The following is a 19,124-nucleotide window of genomic DNA, read 5'->3' as shown; positions in this document are numbered from 1 at the left end:
TTCCTTGTAGATTTTGGATACTAGCCCTTTATCTGTTATGTCATTTGCAACTATCTTTTCCCATTCTGTCAGTTGCCTATTAGTTTTCTTGATTGTTTCCTTTGCAGTGCAGAAGCTTTCTATCTTGATGAAGTCCCAAGAGTTTAGTTTCTCTTTCATTTCCCTTGCCTTTGGGGATGTGTCAAGTATTCTTCCGAATAAGGGAATGTTTTTCCATTTCTTTGTGTCTTCCATTTCTTTCATAAGTTTTCTATAGTTTTATCATACAGATCTTTTACATCTTTGGTTAAGTTTAATCCTGAGTATTTTATGGTTTTTCGTGCAATTATGAATGGGATCAGTTTCTTGATTTTTCTTTCTGTTGCTTCATTATTGGTGTATAAAAATGCGACTGATTTATGTATGTTGATTTTGTACCCTATGACTTTGCTGAATTCATGGATCACTTCTAGTAGGCTTCTGGTGGAGTCTATCAGGTTTTCCATGTAGAATATCATGTCATCAGCAAAAAATGAAAGTTTGACTTCATCTTTCCCAATTCTGATGCTTTTTATTTCCTTTTGTTGTCTGATTGATGATTCCAGGACTTCCAGCACAATGTTAAACAGTAGTGGTGAGAGGAGACAGCCCTGTTGTGTTTCTGATCTCAGGGGGCAAGCTCTCAGTTTTTCCCATTGAGGATGATATTAGCTGTGGGCTTTTAATAAATGAATTTTATGATGTTTAAGTAAGTTCCTTCTATCTCAACTTTCTCAAGGGTTTTTATTAAGAAAGGATGCTATATTTTGTCAAGTGCTTTTTCTGCAACTATTGACAGGATCATATGGTTTTTATCTTTTCTCTTGTTAATGCGATGTATCACATTGATGGATCTGTGAATATTGAACCAGCCTTATAACCCAGGAATCCCACTTGATCCTGGTAAATAATTCTTTTTATATGCTGTTGAATTCGATTTGCTAGTATCTTGTTGAGGATTTTGCATCTGTATTCATCAAGGATATTGGCCTGTAGTTCTCTTTTTTTGCTGACTCTGTCTGGTTTGGGAATCAACGTGATGCTGGCTTCATAGAATGAATCAGAAGTTTTCCTTCTATTTTTATTTTTTGGAATAGCTTGAGAAGAATGGGTATTAACTCTGCTAAATGTCTGGTAGAATTCCCCAGGGAAGCCATCTAGCCCAGGACTTCTTATTTGTTGGGAGATTTTTGATAACTGATTCAATTTCTTCACTAGTTATGGGTCTGTTCAGATTTTCTATCTCTTCCCATTTGAATTTTGGTAGTGCGTGTGCATTTAGGAATTTATCCATTTCTTCTAGGTTGTCCACTTTGTTGGCATATAGTTTATCATAGTATTCCCTGATAATTGTATGTATTTCTGAGGAATTGGTTGTAATAGATCCATTTTCATTTGTGATTGTGCCTGTTTGATTGGTCTCTCTTTTCATTTTGAATAGCCTGGCTAGAGGTTTATCAACTTTGTTTATTTTTTTAAAAAACCAACTCTTGGTTTCACTGATCTATTCAACTGGTTTTTTTTATTCTATATTGTTTATTTCTGCCCTGTTCTTTATTATTTCTCTTCTTCTGCTGGGTTTGGGTGCTCTTGCTGCTCTGTTACTAGTTCCTTCAGGTGTGCTGTTAGATTTTGTATTTGTGCTTTTTTTAGTTTCTTGAAATAGACCTGGATTGCAATATGCTTTCCTCTTAGAACTGCCTTTGCTGCATCCCAAAGAGTTTGGATTATTGCATTTTCATTTTTTCATTTTTAATTTCTTTTCTCATTGGCTGAATGACCCAACCATTCTTTAGTAGGGTGGTCTTTAACCTTCCATGTTTTTGGAGGTGTTCCAGACTTTTTCCTGTGATTGATTTCAAGTTTCATAGCATTGTACTCTGAAAGTGTGAATCGTATGATCTCAATTCTTTTACATTTATTGAAGGCTGCTTTATGACCCAGTATGTGGTCCATTTTTGAGAAGGTGCCATGTGCACTTGAAAAGAAAGTGATTCCATAGCCTCGGGATGTAGAGTTCTAAATATATCTGTCAAATCCATCTGTTCCAATGTGTCTTGAAAGACTACTGTTTCCTTAGTGATTTTTTGTCTAGTTGATCTATCCATTGCTGTAAGTAACATATTAAAATTCCCTGCAATGAGCACATTCTTATCAATAAAGATTGTCTCTGTTTGTGATTAACTGTTTTATGAATTTGGATGCTCCTATATTCAGTGCATAGATGTTTATAATTGTTAGGTCTTCCTGATGGATAGATCCTGTAATTATTATACAATGCCCTTCTGCATCTCTTGATATTGCTTTTACTTTAAAGTCCAGTTTGTCTGATATAAGTATGACTACTCTGGCTTCCTTTTGACTTCCAGTCACATGATAGATATTTCTCCATCCTTTTACTTTCAATCTGAAGGTGTCTTCAGGTCTAAACTGAGTCTTTTGTAGACAGAAAATAGATGAATTTTGTTTTTTATCCACTCTGCTACCCTGTGTCTTTTGATTGGAGCATTTATTCCATTTACATTCAGTGTTAATATTGAAAAATACGGGTTTAGAGTCATTGTGTTCTCTGTAGTGTTCATGCTTGTAGCAGGGTCTCTGGTACCTTGCATTCCTTACAACCTTTCCCTCATAGAGTCCTTCTTAGGATTTCTTGTAGGGCTGGTTTAGAGGTGAGGAATTCTTTCTGTTTTTGTTGTTGTTGTTGTTGTTGTTTGTTTGTTTGTTTGTTTGTTGAGAAAACCTTTATCTTGCCTTCTAGTCTGAATGACAGGCTTGCTGGATAAAGGATTTTTGGCTGCATGCTTTTTCTGTTCATCAAATTGAAGATTTCCTGCCATTCCTTTCTGGCCTGCCAAGTTTCAGTAGATAGGTCTGTAACTACTCTGATAGGTTTCCCTTTGTATGTTAAGGCCCTTGTATCCCAAGCTGCTTTCAGAATTCTCTTTTTATCCTTATATTTTGCCAGTTTCACTATAATATGTTGTGCAGAAGGTCGATTCAATTACATCTGAGGGGAGTTCTCTGTGCCTCTTGGATTTCAATGACTGTTTCATTGGCTACAACTTGTTCAAGAACCCCTCCAGCACCTTTGTCTCTTTCTTTTTCTTCAGGAATTCCTATGATACAGATATTGTTCTGTTTGATTGTATCACTCAGTTCTACATTTCTTCTTTTGTGCTCCTGAATCAATTTAGCTCTCTTTTTCTTGGCTTCCTCTTTTTCTATATTGTGCCTTCTAATTCACCTGTTTTCCTGTCTGCCTCTTCAATCTGTGCAGCCACCTCCATTTTATTATGCACGTCATTTATAGCATTTTTTAATTCATCACAACTATTTTTAAGGTCCATAGTCTTTATAGCAGTAGTTTCTCTGATGTCTTCCATGCCTATTTCAAGACCAGTGATTAATTTTATGTCAATTGTTCTAAATTCTTCTCCGTTATGTTGCTTATATCTGTTTTGAGCAATTGTGTAGCTGTGACTTCTTCCTGGAATTTCTTTAGAGAGTTCCTCTGTTTTAACATTTTGGCTAGCTTTCTGTCTCTTGTCAGTTTTAAAATTGTGTTATGCACTCTGCACCTGTGAGTACTGCTATATTAAAGGAGGTCCATTGACTGTCCAGGGCCTGTCTGTTTAGGAGGTGTTCTTTTAATGGTGTCTCTCAGTCTCTCTTGTTGTGCCTTTGGTTATTTTATTTCCCTACTCGTATTGAAATTTGGGACTCTCCACCATGTGTACTTTGGCTTGTTTCTTGAGGTACCCCTATGAGGCTGTCTCCTTAGCAAACTCTGTCTCTTTTCCTCTCAGACTCTGGTGGTTCTGTGTCTCATGGCTTCAGTCCTTCTTTCGATACCAAAATCTTTTAAGTTTTAATCCTTTGTCCCTGAGACTGGGTCTTAGAACACACATATTGTATGAAATATAAAAGGCACTTTAAAAAGAGTAATTTTTGGATTTAGAAAGTTAGCGCTGTAGTAACTGTGATATATTATGATGACTTAACCATAAAGGCAAGTGTGAGAACCCAATGAATAATTCATGCCGTCTGACCCTGACATCCTGCATTAATTTCATTAGACCTCAGCTTAAGCTTTCAATGGAAAATCCACTTAAAAGTAAACTGAAGAGCACTGAACACAAATGGTAACAAGGGCTCTAAAAGACCATCTGACAAACTGCTGCATTTATTATTTTTAAATTTAAATTTTGTTTTGTCAAAGAAGAATCTAAATAATGCTTAATGTAAAACTTATTCATGGTCTCCACACATTTCTAAATAGAAACATTCAAAATGTATTTTCTTAAAAAATCACATCCAGCTGGCACAGAACTTAATGTATTTGAAGGGAAACTTCTGGGACTTCAAATATAGTAGCACAAGTTGAGAAATTCAGTGATTTCTCAGTTGCCTTGCAAATCATTAAAGATGCTCATGGTCCATTGATATTTGAATTTCTGATCAGAATATAAGTTTATGAGATTACCATTCACTATATAGTACCTCAAATTTGTAAGCACCTGGTGATGTTTGCTAAAAGAATGAATTAATTTTCTCCAGGTGCAAAGTATCAAATAAAATATTAACAATGCTAAATTATATGCAAAATAAAGACACACCATCAGATACACGTGATGCATAGCACCGAGCTGGTATTAATGCCCTCATACAACATTTCTCAGGATGCCAGAGAGAAAATCTGAACTTCGTTTATTTTCCCAAATACGGAGGCATGGAGGTGAGTAGAGAATGACTTTTCTCTGAGGTTTTGTTTTGATTGTTTTGTTTTTTTCTCAGCTGGTATTGACTGTGGCTAGTACTGGAAGTTATATCAGAAACGAGGTGGGTAGCAGAAACTTTTCAGTATTAAAAACACATAAATTTTGAATGTTTAAGTACTTAAAGCAGCCATCTTCAGTTACATAGAACATCAGTATATGAACCACCTTATTCCTACATGTACTAGACTGACAAAATATTATTACAAAAATAAAATCTCAAGAAAGTACCAAAGTTAGATATCCATGAGATGTGCAAAGGATGGGATGGACAGGTGGGCATTCAAAGAAGATAGAAGGAAAGTGCTATTTTTATTAACTTTATTTGTTTCTCTTATTAAAAGCAATATGAGTAAAAACAGCAGTGTGTGTTCTGATAGAAAACTCACGAACTTGACCCCCACACCCTTTTCTTAAACTTTGTTCAATGCCAGTAGGATTATAATGAACCTTTAGAAAGGGGAAGCCCCTCCCATCCCCAAACAGAATCCAGAAAGCTGCCTTTTCTAGAGTAAAATCCAAAACAAAGACCTGGAAACTGTATCATATATAGCTATATGGTAAGTAAGAAAGGCATAATGTATGCACAGATCATGTTATTTCTATCCCTTCCTTCCCCTGTTCATTTGGCAGGATGCTTAAAGAACAAAGGTTACACTCTCCCTCCAGTTACTTTCATTCTCTCCTGCCTCTTCAGTGTTGAAGACCCCCCTGACCTCCTTCCTTAGTGACCCACCTCCCTCTTCCTGAGATCTTGAGAGTGTGGCAGCATGTAGGCCTGTGACCTGGTGGCTTTGTAGTCTGAAGAATGAAGTCCTAAGCAAATGAAATGATTAACCTGAAATGACACTTTCAGACCTGAGGCCATAAGTTTAATGCTGTTGATAAGGGAGCATGGGGCAAGCTGAGGGCAAAATATAGGCTACCCCCCGCCCCCCGGTGGAATATGTATGATATTCCTTGGACTCTCCTGACTACCCAAGAGCAAAGGAAACAGGTTTAAGTGCTTGCCATGGTAATGTGGGAAACTAAGACAAATCAAAAATTAAGTTCCCTTACTACCTACAGCCCATTGACAAGTCCTTAAAACCGGCAGAGTGATCTCCTTCTTCCTAGAAGGAAGCCTTCTAGGCTGCCTCAGTGATGACACTTTGCTGGGGGCAAAGGGAATCTGGGCTTAACATTATCCCAAACCTCAAGGATCCTGTAAGTCTATTTCCTTTATCTCAACTGCCCCAAGATATATTCTGACAATCATACTCCAAGCCCCCCAATACTCATCTGAAGGGTCTCATGACTGAGATTTTATTAAATGGTAATAAATGGTGTTTCCCTAGCAACAGCTAGCCCCTCAAGGTCTGGAAACCATGCTTCAAAAAGTCCTTAGAGACTTACTCTATCCCTGACCCCCTCTCAACTTGAGGGTGTATAATGAATTACCCCTCACAACCCCAGTGCACGTCTACCTGCCCATCGGTCTTGTCCCTGTGCTTTAATAAAGCCACCCCTTTTGGGCCAAAGATGTCCTCATGAATTCTTTTTTGGCCATTGACTCTGGACCACCCCCCACAATCACCCCAAAACTTCATCACTTTCACTCACCTGCCTCAGTTCTTTCCCTTTCCTTATTTTCTTAGAAATATTCTTTTAGAATAATAATATTATTTTTATAAACATGATGCATGCTTATTACAAGAATTTCAATGAATTTAAAAAGGAATAAGGGCAAAAATGTAAAATCACACCACCTGGAAAGAGATATTATTAACAGCAGATTAACACAAAAAGGCATTAGATTAACAAAACTTTAGAAATCTTTATGTATGCATACATAGCTATAGACAGAATAAATACATTTATAAAACATTATCATGGTCTGCATGCTATTTTTAAAATTGGGATGGTCACATTTAAGTTTCTGTTTAAGATAAATATTTCTGCATAAGAGATATTTAATTTGTAAAAGCCTTTTTAGTTTAAAGAAATTATGAAAAGTGCAAAAATTAGTTATATTTTTAACTGCATGTTTTACTTTTAGATACTACCAATAAGCTCCCAGCCATCAAAATCAAGAAATTAGTGCACTTCCACTTTGACCCCATACTCTACCCCCTAAGCCTAAATTTTGTCATTTAGATATTTTTTAAGATGAGAAAGGGCACAGTAACAGTTCCATTCTGTACTGTACTGATGGTTCCATTGTATTTAGTCTTTCTGTGGCTGTCTATTTCTGACCTCAATTTAAATGGTCTTTTGATTGACAACTTCACCATCATTTGTCTAAAGAAAGCTTCTGAACTTTTGCTTTCCCTGAGTGCTGACAAGCTTGAGAATGTCTGCCTATTGCCATCATAATAGAATAATATGTGCAAGTACAGAATTTGGTCACACTGCTTTCTCTTGGAACCCTGGAGACCTTGCTCTATGGTTTCATGATACTTAATGTCTTCCACTGAGGCTTCTTCATTCATGACTTCACTGGCTTGATTTAATTGAATGGTACTTTTTTCCCCAAGAAGAACTCAAAAGTGCTGTGGCCCCCGAGTCCTTTTATATTTGAAAATGTCTCCCTTTTGCCTTCACACTTGAATAACACCATGACAACAGCACATATTGTTTGGGGGCATTTCTGCACACATTTTGGCATTAAATGTGGCGAGGATGAAGTCTGAAGCTAGCCTCTTTTGCTCCCATTTTTTTCTAATAACTACATTGTTTTTCTACTTGGATGCATGAAGAATTATCTTGGAGGCAACATAACCTATCCAGGATATGTTAAAAGGTTGATGGCTCCCTATTAGTTTTATTTCCTGGAAGAGGGTATTTTTTTTCACTCTGCAGATGCAATTCTTCCTTCATTTCAGGGATCTTTTCTTCATATGTATTATTTTTGTCTCTACATTTTCACTGGGGTTATCTTGGTCTTTCCTCTATTAAAGCAATTCCAATTAAGCCTTATTTGTGATTTCTAATTTGAACAATGTCTTGGTCTTCAAAGTTTTTTTTTTCCTGCAATCCCAGATCATCTCATTCTGTGGTTTTATGATGTCTTCTTGAATTATTATATTCATGTGATTATGTTTTCTTTTAGTAAAACTACATGGAGAATTTTCTTCTAATTTTTAGCCCATGATCTTAGGTTAGGTTATGAGTGACTTCTATATTGCTGTAGACCTTTTTTAAGTCCTTCAGACATAAAAGGTCTGAGGGCTAAATAAAAAACTGTCATTAGCTGTTACTGCTTTTATTATTTTGCCTCTTTCAACCGATGACATCTTTTCCTGACCTGAGAGTGCTGGATGTGGAAAGTAGATAAAATCTGGCAAATGTCCAGCAGAAGAACTTCTTCACTCTATTAGTATAAACAAAAATAATTGATTTTGTATAATCAGCATTTCCACTGCCCACAGGTGAGACTAAATTTTTGCTCTTCCTCCCAATAATTCCTGCCAATGGACTTTTGGCTTTTTAGTCATTGTTAAAAATATTTTCCTATCCCTCTTTGTTTGAATTGATTCATAACCTAATAAAGTGTAACTAACCTAAAGAATACTTGGGTCCCAAATCTCCATATGTCTTCTCAGTGATTTAGACTTCCATTCATTTCTTTAAAGGTCAGAAGCCACTTCCATACTTTATAACAGTTTTATTTACATTCATATAATGAACTGCTATTGTTCTGGCACTCTCTGTTGATTTAATCTTCTCATGCTGAAAATATCTCAAATGTCTCAGTCCCACTCACAGTCATGTGGTTTCAAAAGGGCTCTGGGAATCCGCATGTGACCTAGACTCCTCCTCACTTAATTGGTACATTCCATTATCCAGCATTAGTGATTTTTCAGGAATAGGGACACATCCAATTCTAGCCAGGAAAGTGAACCCCAAAATTTTAGCTTCAAACTGTTTGGAGAAAGAGTTCTCACTTCCTCTGTACTTGAACTTGAGAGGATGCTGCTAGAGGTGCTATGGCCATCTTGCTACAAAGAGAAGCCTGAGAATGGAATTAACAAAGGGGAAAGTGTGGGTGGAATATGGAGAGAAAAGCTGATTCTTGTTGTTATGTTTGTGGCTGCTTCGATTACATGAACCAACAATACCCCTCCAAACTCCAACTGCTTTAAATTAGACAGTTTCACACTTGGAATGAAAAGAATATTTCTCAGCGGCTGTTAAGGGGACTGCACTGACTGAATGGGAGTGTGGAGACTTCGGTTCCCATCCTATCTCTGCCTTTGATTATCTTTGACCTATCCCTTTATTCACTTGACCTAGCTGAGAAAAGTGGGAGTTAAATGAGACATTCTGTCTGCTATTCTCCAGTTCTATCACTCTGTGAAACAGCTCATATGTAAGCATGTGACTCAAAAAACCATAACATGTCCTAAAGTTCTCCCACACTGGAACACATGAAGTCTGTCTTCTGTCAGCTGTTCACAGAGGAGGAGCCAGGACTCATTTGCACAAGTGCCCAGCTCACCTCCTTTCACGTGTTGGTGTCTCCTGCTAAAACAATCATCAGGTGGCTCTGGGACATGTGCTAGAGCCTGTCTAGCTCTGATGCATGGTCCAGCACCGAGCCAAAACATGCCGTTTCCAGAGGAAACCTGGCCATATGGACTGCTTAATTTCTATTCCTGAAAATGTCACTTTTTTCTTTCCATTTTGGACAATTACTGTGAGAGTACTTTTAAGGAGAATGATCAAAAACGAATTAATTTAAACACCCCCTTTAAGAAATATAGACCGTATTTTTTAAAAAGTGACTAAGCAAACTTAAGAAACACAGATTCCCTGCATCTTGTTATGCTTAGAGGATGAGCACTAGGTTTAATGGGACTGTGCAGGGGTACCTAGTGTCTGAGCGCATCCGCTCTGAAGTTGGGCAAGGCGCTGAAGTTTTCTAAGCTTCACTTGTCTTCTCTACAAGATAGTGATAGCAAGATTATATATCTCAGAGGGTTCTTATGAAGATGAAATGAGAGAATAAGCATAAAATTTTGAGAACATTCCCTGACATGAGGGATTATTCTTAGCACACAGAAGGAAGACACCCAATTATAATATACACATGTATATTAATTATTTATGTATATATGTGTATGCACATACACATTTGTCATGCATGCACACATTTCTTATGTGCATTTACAGGTCATCTTTAGCTGTGAACATTGAATGTATTTTCTTGTAGTTCTCATTATTTCCTATATGCAATTGCAAAAAAAGTGAAAATTTCAGAAGTCACTTATTTTATACAGACAGTCCCCAATTAAAATAGTTCAACTTAAAAATTTTTAGGGGTGCGTGGGTGGCTCAGTCGGTTGAGGCTCCGACTTTGGCTCAGGTCAGATCTCATGTTCCTGGGTTCGAGCCCCACATTAGGCTCTGTGCTGACAGCTGGCTCAGAGCCTGGAGCCTGCTTCAGATTCTGTGTCTCCTTCTCTCTGTGCTTCTCCCCCTCTCATGCTCTGTATCAAAAATAAAATAAAATATTTAAAAAAATTTTTTAGCTTTATGATGATACAAAAGTGATACACAGTCAGGAGAAACTGTGCTGCAAATTTTGAATTTTGGCATTTTCGAGGGTAGGGAAATGTGGTGGGATCCTGGGCGGTGATGCTGCAGTGAACGGCAGCTCCCAGGCAACCTTGTGATTCTGCGGCTGGACAACAACACACTTCTAACCCTTCTGGTCCAGACAACTGTTCTGCTTTGTACTTTCAGTATGGTTTTCAATAAATTACATGAGATACTTCATACTTTATTATAAAAGAGACTTTAGGTCAGATGACTTTGCTCAACTGTAGATTGCTATTAAGTGTTCTGAACACATTTAAGGCAGACTAGGCTAAGCAATGATGTTTGGTAGGTTATGTGTATAAATGTACTGTTGGAAAAAATGTATTTTTGAGTTATTGTATTTTCAACTTGTGACAAGTTTATCAGGACATAACTTTGTCGTAAGTCAGGAAGATCCATAGTTTGTAATGTAAGTTACCTAAATTGTTCATCTAAATGGATTATCGATAACTGGATAGGTTCCAAATTAAACACTTCATAGTTTACTCTGAGGAAATAGAATATAAATCAGCTTAAAACATTGTATGTCCATATAATGCCTGACCAGAAGTCCCAAGGATCATGGTAAATATAAAAATGAATGTTCTGTCGATACCCACAGAGGATATTTTTTCATTGAAGTTTTAAAAAGTAAAAAGCTAAGATTTTTTTCTCATTAAAATATCATTCTGTTATTAGAGAAGGAAAAAAAAACTGTCTTCTAAGACAATGCTACTTATTGAGAAAACAAGAGGTTTATATAATCATTTGGCCCATTTAGCTTGTGGAAATCCAAAGGCAATATTTAATTAATTTTCCATTAGTAACTTTCTATTAGAGTTTTTATAAACTATGTGAGTATGTGTTCACTTCCAAGTCTTAAATTCACACATAGTAGAGTATGGTCTATAATTATCCTTTTTTTTAATGATGTATAGTTGACTTAAAAAGATATATTAATTTCAGGTGTACAGCATAGTGAGCAACAACACTTCTACGTATTATACTGTGCTCACCATGGTAAGTGTACTTACTATCTGCCAGCATGCAAAATCATTACATAGCATTGGATATATTTCCTATGCTGTACCTTTCATCCCCATGACTTCTGTATTTTATAACCAGAGAGCTATATCTGTATATGATATATATGATATGTTATATAATTGTCCTTTTAATAACAACTCAATAGTAAAAGCCCTTGTATCTGTGTTAGAATCCCATCAGACAGCGTTATAATTTTGGCCTCAAACTGTAAAGTATAATGTAGAAAACTCAGGAAGAAAAGGACAGTCTACTGCCTTTACTCATATTTTTTACCTTTTTGATTGTTCTTTCTTCCTCCTTAATATTCCAAGATTCTTTCTCTTTACATATAGCAAATTTCTGTTAGTTATTCCATTAGAGTAACAATTTATATTAGTCTTTCTTTACTGAAAAAATGTCTTGATTTCTCTTTCATTTATATACATATATTTCTCTGGAGAATACTGACTGATATACTGGTACACTAGATATGCCACAAGGCTATAATAAATATTTTTAAAACTTAAAAAAAGAAAAGGAAGAAGGATGAGAGAGAGAGAGAAGTCTTTGTGGTAAAGCACAGGAACAGATCAATAGAACAATGGGATGGAATAGAGCTCAGAAATGGCATTTATGAATATATTGGAACTTTATCACACAAAGAACACCACAAACCAGCAAACTTTAAAGAGAAAGAATAAAGTTGAGTCTCTCTCTAAATTATAACTTATACAAAGCTGAACACCAGATAGAGACCTGAATGAATTAATAGATACCATGTCATTGAAATTAAGATGTTTTCTTCATGTACAGATAAACAGCTTGGTGGCAAACTGTCAGAAACCATTTATAATGCTTAAAACTAGCAGAGATTTTTTTTGATATATAATCATTAGTAGAAATTCAATTATTAATAGATTTTTATTTATAATCATTAGTAGAAATGCAAATATAAGTAGCCAAGAAATACAGGGACAAATGCTCAACCCTAGAGTGATCACAGAATAATAATACATTACAGTAATGGTATTGGCAAAGATTAAAGATACGGTGAAATACTGGTGAGAATATGACGGGTAAGGGATGAAAGCTGTAATGCACCATTATAGGAGTATAAATGAATATGTCATGTCCTAAAAGCATTATGAAAGTACCAATTAAAATTTTGTGTATCTTGGAATTGGGACTCAATTTGAGATTGGGACTCAAGACATCAGATTACTCCTGGCTTTGCCAATCATATAATTATGAATAAATTAAGGAACCCAAGACTTAGTTATATTTTGTTCAATTTCTAAAATGAAACAAAGTGGAAGCAAATTCTGCAGACTTTGGGGGGGGGTATATAGTTGGGAAAATTGCCAACTATGTCTAAAAACAAATCAAGCAAAGAGCAGACAAAAAGGTGGTGTAAGTTTCTCCCAACAGATCTAGGAATGTGTATCTTACAGGTGGAAACTCCATGGAGAGCTCATGCATTAGAAGCACTAGGATATGGGCCTCCAAGGGCTTATTTTCACTCTGTGGTTTGAAAATATGTAGTTTACCAGAATAAAAGACATCTATGAAATTATTTTTCTGGAAGACAAAGACTGTTTCTCACCTTTCCAATCTGAGTAGGAAAATGGTATTACTATTCCCTCTATTTCCCACTCCAATTATGTGCTCATTTTCTAGTAAAAAAAAATGCAGTACAAATATGTAATACCTCCTGAAATCAGACACTGATTGTCAGTGGTTCTCCACTGAAGGTGGCTGTTCCCCTCCCTCTTCCAGAAACAGGTGACAATGTCTGTAGGCATTTTGTTGTCTGAGTTGTGGAGGGAGGCATTGTGGCTGCCACCTACTGGGTGGAGGACAGGGATGCTGCTTAAACATCTTACAATTCATAGGGCAGCCTCCACAACAAAGAATTACCCCACTCCAAATGTCCACATGGCCACTGGTGAGAAACCTCTGTATGCTATTGCATCATCATTCTATTTATATCCTGCCTAATCCTAAAAAGCTCTCCTAGGAAGAATTTACTAAATCTTGCTGCATTTGTTGTATGGATAAGATTATAGTATTAAATCCATGCATGTGACTGTCCCTCCACTTATTCATCTCTCTGGGGTTTTTTTTATTCTTTTTTTTTAATGTTTTATTTATTTTTGATACAGAGAGAGACAGAGCATGAGAGGGGGAGGGGCAGAGAGAGAAGAAGACACAGAACTGGAAGCAGGCTCCAGGCTCTGAGCTAGCTGTCAGCACAGAGCCTAATGCGGGGCTCGAACCCACGAATGTGAGATCTGACCTGAGCTGAAGCCGGAGGCGTAACCGACTGAGCCACCCAGGCGCCCCTGGGTTTGTTTTTTTTTAACTCACTCAATTAAGGTTCATGTAAATGTTTACCCAGTGCTAAGAATCAAAATGTTCCAACACCAAGGAAGAATAAGATGTAGTCATTGCTTTGGAAATAATCTCAATTTACTCAGTGAGATATGTCAAAGTGTTATGATAAATTTTGTAAAAGAATAATAAGAAGCTGACATGGAGAAAAGAGTAACTATATATTGCTATAATATGTAAATTAATAAAATGTGATAAATCATCACAGCATTTCATCATGTTAAATTATATATATAAATATGAACACCAAAAATTTTCATTATTTTAATTTTACACTTTTTTCAGTCTTTAAAAAGTCCCTGCTCTTTTCTGAAGCTCTCCAAATAGATGGTAAAAGTGTGTGTAGGTGAGTCATCTATTTACACGCTACAAGGAGCGATCAACACAGTGACACATGTCATACATAAGGTGAGATTAAAGAGGCTTGCTCTGGAAAAGCAGAATGAGGAGGGCCACTTTTGTGCACATGTGCATCAAAGAATGAACCATTAGTACATTAAAGGATTCAGAGAATCAAAGGAATGAAGCAAGGAGAAGTATTATCTTACATGTCAACAGAGAGGAAAAGAATGAGAGCATGGCCCATAATATATTCAATATGTGCTTCTGCGGATTTGGAAAGTCTCTGTAGAAAGAGGGCAGACTCTTTCCTACCTACTTCAAGAGCTACTCATCAAAGTGTTCCTACTGCAAATCTCTTCCATTCCATTTCATTTCTTTTCTGAATTTTTAGAAATTGAGTATGAAAGCTGCTAATCAAATTTATGAGTAATGCTATTCATTCATTTTGTTTCTTTCATTTTTTTTTGTAAATAACTTGGAGATAAATTTGTCCCCTGGGAAGAGGGGCTCCAGCAAGCACTGTGGTAGCAGGTTGCCTTCTTCAAGCAGTGCAAGTCTCAAGGAAGGAATCTCTGGGAGGAAGTGGTGCAGGAAGCCGGTCCTCTATTGGAGCTTCCAGCCTCTCTGGAGAAGTGATGGTGAAAATTTCTTTACCTAAAATTCCCACAGTGATTCTCAAATCAGGAAAGTGCTGCCTTCAAAGAGTTTTGGGAGTTTAAAAATTATGCTGCTTTTCTCTAAGCTCCTGTGATGGAGTGGCCCACACACTTACTGATAGTATCCTCTTGGTCATTAAGAGCATGCTAATTGAAGCTAATGCCCTTGCCTCACAAGGAAAAAGCCAATGCAAAGTAAGAAAGTGGATTCAAGGACTGAACTTGTGTGTCATAAGCTGATGTGTTCCCTGAGACATCCTGAGACCAGACAGAGTCAATAAAATGTTAAAGACTTTGACATAACACAGGCTTATGGAACATCTGATGTATGTGATTTCTTTTTTTTTCTCACTAGGAAAAGTCATAACTGTTCAGTTTCTCCAAATGGATAGACACAAATTTAGAAGCCTTTCATGGAAGTAAAATGCTCTCATGTACCAGAGAAATTGCTACTCTAAACATATTTCTCAAGGTACATTTGGAGATTTTATTTTATTTTACTTTCAGAAGATATTTTTAGTATTTACTCTTATTCATTGTGCAAGTTGATATGACATTCTACTGAAATATACTTCCATGTGAACCTAAGACATTGGTCTGTCATGCTAAAGCCTTCCATAGAAGATGAAGTAAAGTTAAAGCATGTAACATTCTAGAATGTCATAAGCAAAGAAGGAAAAAGTGAGTGAGGAAACTTCTGAGGCCAAAAGGCAGATAAAGACAGCAAATAATGCTCACATTTGTAATTTAATTTACAAACTGTATAAACCCCAGGAAGGAAGAACATAATGTTACGTGCCAATGTAATTCATAGACTTTTTTTTCTGACAGAAAAACTGTCAGAAATGTCATGATGAAGGATAAGACACATAACCCAGATACCTAAGTCACTCTCTCTCCACACACCCAAGATTCTTAGAAATGATGGCAGAAGAAGCAGAAAGGGGACGAATAAATCCTGCCCTGATTTAGCGCTCTGAATTGTGCTATCAATTTCTTTCTTTGCTTTCCTTAAATGTTTTTTATATCTGGCTGTGAAAGTCATATGTGATAGTTGCAAAAAAATTAGAAAAATACAAATAATGATGAAAATAAAAACATATTGTTACCATCTAGAGTTTAAAATATATTCCTCAAAAACATTTTTGTCTTAATATTAAACTAAAGAATAATTTGCAGATGGTAGTGCTGACTTTGCAGAAACTCTCAGTGAATCTGTACCCGAGGTGGCTTATGCCAGCTTCCTACAGCCTGTAGGGACTTTGTGAAGCCCACCAAAACATCCAGATAGGGGAAGAGAATGAATGAGGGAAACAGATAAGAGGAGAAAGAGAGAAAGAAGGGAAGTTTAAGCTTAAGTTTAAACACGCATTAAATGAGATGGAATAAGATGATAATATTTGGAACATCAGTTCTCAGTATGTGAAGAGAGGGTGTTCCAGGAACCCTGAAATCATGTTCTATAGATAGTTTCTTACTTCACCTGCTCAGTATTTTCTAGATTGTATCTAAGAAAAAAAATGTTACAGGTCCTTCTGCTAAAGAGTACATGGACATCCTAATAGCAATGGATAAATAAAAGACGTGTGTGTGTGCGTGTGTGTGTGTGTGTGTGTGTGTGTGTGTGTGTGTTGATTTGCTTATCTTTAAGATAATACTCAGTAATTTTTGTTAATGGTTTTCTATATATCATGAACTATGCTAAGAGCTTTAGATGCATTATATAATTAATCTTTCTCTCATTTTATTTATTAAAAAATGGAGGAGTAGAAAAAAGAACAGATAAAGCCAACAGTTACAAAATGGCAGAGCTGGAATCCAAACCTAGGTTAGTGTGGTACCAGGGCCATTACCCATAACCACATCCCCCACTCCTCTCCCTCCCCCAACAACTGTGTGGACCCATTTATTTTAAGACTAACTTTCAAGGCATATAATGTCCCCCCTCAAATCCCAAACATGAATGAATTGTTAACTTGTTATGAGACATTGTAGAAAAAAGTGTACTCTAGAGAAAGGCAAATGAAGACTCTGAAGAGTCAACGGGCATTGATTAATACTTAGTTCAGAAGGTACTGCAGCTTTCAACCACTGGTGGTGATAGGTAGTGGCATAGCGGTTTCACTTGTTTATTACATTTTATTACATCTTTTCCATATCATATTTGAAATAGGCATAATGTCATAGAATCTAAGCTGTGATCATTCTTGGCCCCCTGGCCAAACATAGCTATGAGATCCTAAAAAAGTTGATAATATAGAAACCAAAAAAAAAAGCATCAGTCTCAGGTGACTGTTCTCTCATGGCCTTCTCTTTTGCCCCACTCTGGGCCTTCCTTTCAGTCATAAACTCAGTTTGTAGGAGAAAAGGCAAGGTTCCATCATAATTATTAGTATTTCTAAGAAATATCAGTAGCTCACCTGCTTATTATCAAATTGTGGGGATTTTCATCGTCACTGCAAATAGTGCAGAATTATTTGCTTTCAGAGCTGACATAAAAATGGTTCTCCTCTCATTCTGGTTTCACTTTTCTTACTAGGATTTTACCAGTCTTTCTCTGCGACTTCTCATAGCCCGTGTCAGCCTGGATCACGACCCTCACTGAGAATTATCTTTATCGTCTTTTAACATAGTTACCCTTTCAGAGAGGAAGACTTCAAATCTAATGCCTACTGCTTGGCACATTACAAAGAAAGAAACCTGAACAGATTCCTTTGGCTTCATTAGGAACTGAGAGTTGGACCAATTGTTTCTCAGTGGACACTTGGGCTGTTTCTCGCTAAGTGGCAGTCCTCTGGCAAAGCATACCATGCGCCTTCTGGTCAGAAGGCAGTGTGGCAGGTCAAAGAAGGAGTCACTTGACAAACCAATCTTCAGGCAGTTGGCCACATGAGGACATGAGGTAGTCTAGTCCCAAGAGGCCAGGCTGCCTCTTTCTAGTGGAGATTCAGACTCATGTAGAATTTCAAGCATATCAGAGTTGCTTGGAAAATGTACACTTACCAAATTAATCAAAACCCAGGTTTATTATGGTTCCTCCTACTGGGCAATATTTCTCTTGGCCTCAATCTAAGAAATGGTTGCCCAAAATAGGATCTCTGTTCTGCTAGAGTCAAACTCAATTGTACTACTGATCTTAGAGTTTGACCAGTTGAAGAGAGCGAGAGCTGGAAATAAAGGATCAAGGAAAACTAACAGCTTTCTCAAGATACAGACTGGAACAGAAGTGCATCAGGAGTAGCTTTGCTGACCCAGCTTCTCCTTCGAGAATTTGGCTTGATTTTGAGGGGTCCGTTTTCAGGGAGGTGAATGAAGAGTTGGCAGTCTGGCTTCCACTTACTGTAATTGAGTCAGACAATTAAATTGCCTCCCAGTTACTGAAAATGTAAACCACATACACCCTATGTAGGTCACAGCATTCCAGTGGTGCGTGTCCGGTATAGTGACTTAATGCCTGGATATGGACAACTCTTTTGAGTCAAAGCAGCAGAGCACGCTGGCTCAGCAGATGCACATGCACGTAACAAGGGCAACACTAAAGGTCTGTAGGTTTGGAAGATAGCCTAGAATCAACACTCCAACACATGGGTTTATTTAGACAAAATAATGTGTCAGCTGATTGTGCCATAATTTTTGGATAGCTTTTCTTACAATTTTAAAATGAATTGTGTCTATTAATGAGCCCCTTCCCTTACACACAACCTATAAAAATCTCTATGGTTTTTCCAAACCAAAGTTGTACTCAGAGATGTAAAACAAAATAAAAATTTATACCAACAAAGTGCCTAAAGTAGATGGATAAATGTTTCAGCCTCAGTGTGTAATGTTACTTAGACCTTGGGGAAAATGGACTTAGTGACATTATCAGAACTGGGGGAAGGGTTTGGATCGTGTCTATGTTTAATATGACAACATGGATGCCAGTACAGTCATTGATGATTGTAAGTATAGGTGGTGATGAGGAAGAAATAAATTTTATCATTAGTCTTCTTTCACATCATTGACTGTTTTCATAGTATATAGAGTGTCCTGTCTCCTAAATGGACTACAAACAATAGGCAGTTAAAAGTTTCACTTAAAAAATTTTCTTGATCTGTGTTTGGATTTTCCATGGCAAGTCTTCAATCTTAGGGCTGTATTCTTCTCCAAGTTCACATGCTTTTTGACATCTGGCCCCATCATCAAGTGTTGCAGGTTTAAAGAATGCAGTTTTCCTATGCTAAGAAAAGCAGAATTACGAAGAGGTGTGTGTGTGTGTGTGTGTGTGTGTGTGTGTGTGACACGCATGTGTGACAGGATGTTACCTGTGAAAGCATCCTAATAGATCTTTATTTTAATCTTTTTCCTCCTA

This window comes from Suricata suricatta, chromosome 7, assembly GCF_006229205.1.
Source record: "Suricata suricatta isolate VVHF042 chromosome 7, meerkat_22Aug2017_6uvM2_HiC, whole genome shotgun sequence".
NCBI classification, from domain to species: Eukaryota; Metazoa; Chordata; class Mammalia; order Carnivora; family Herpestidae; genus Suricata; species Suricata suricatta.
Note: the sequence above shows the minus strand (reverse complement) of the source record.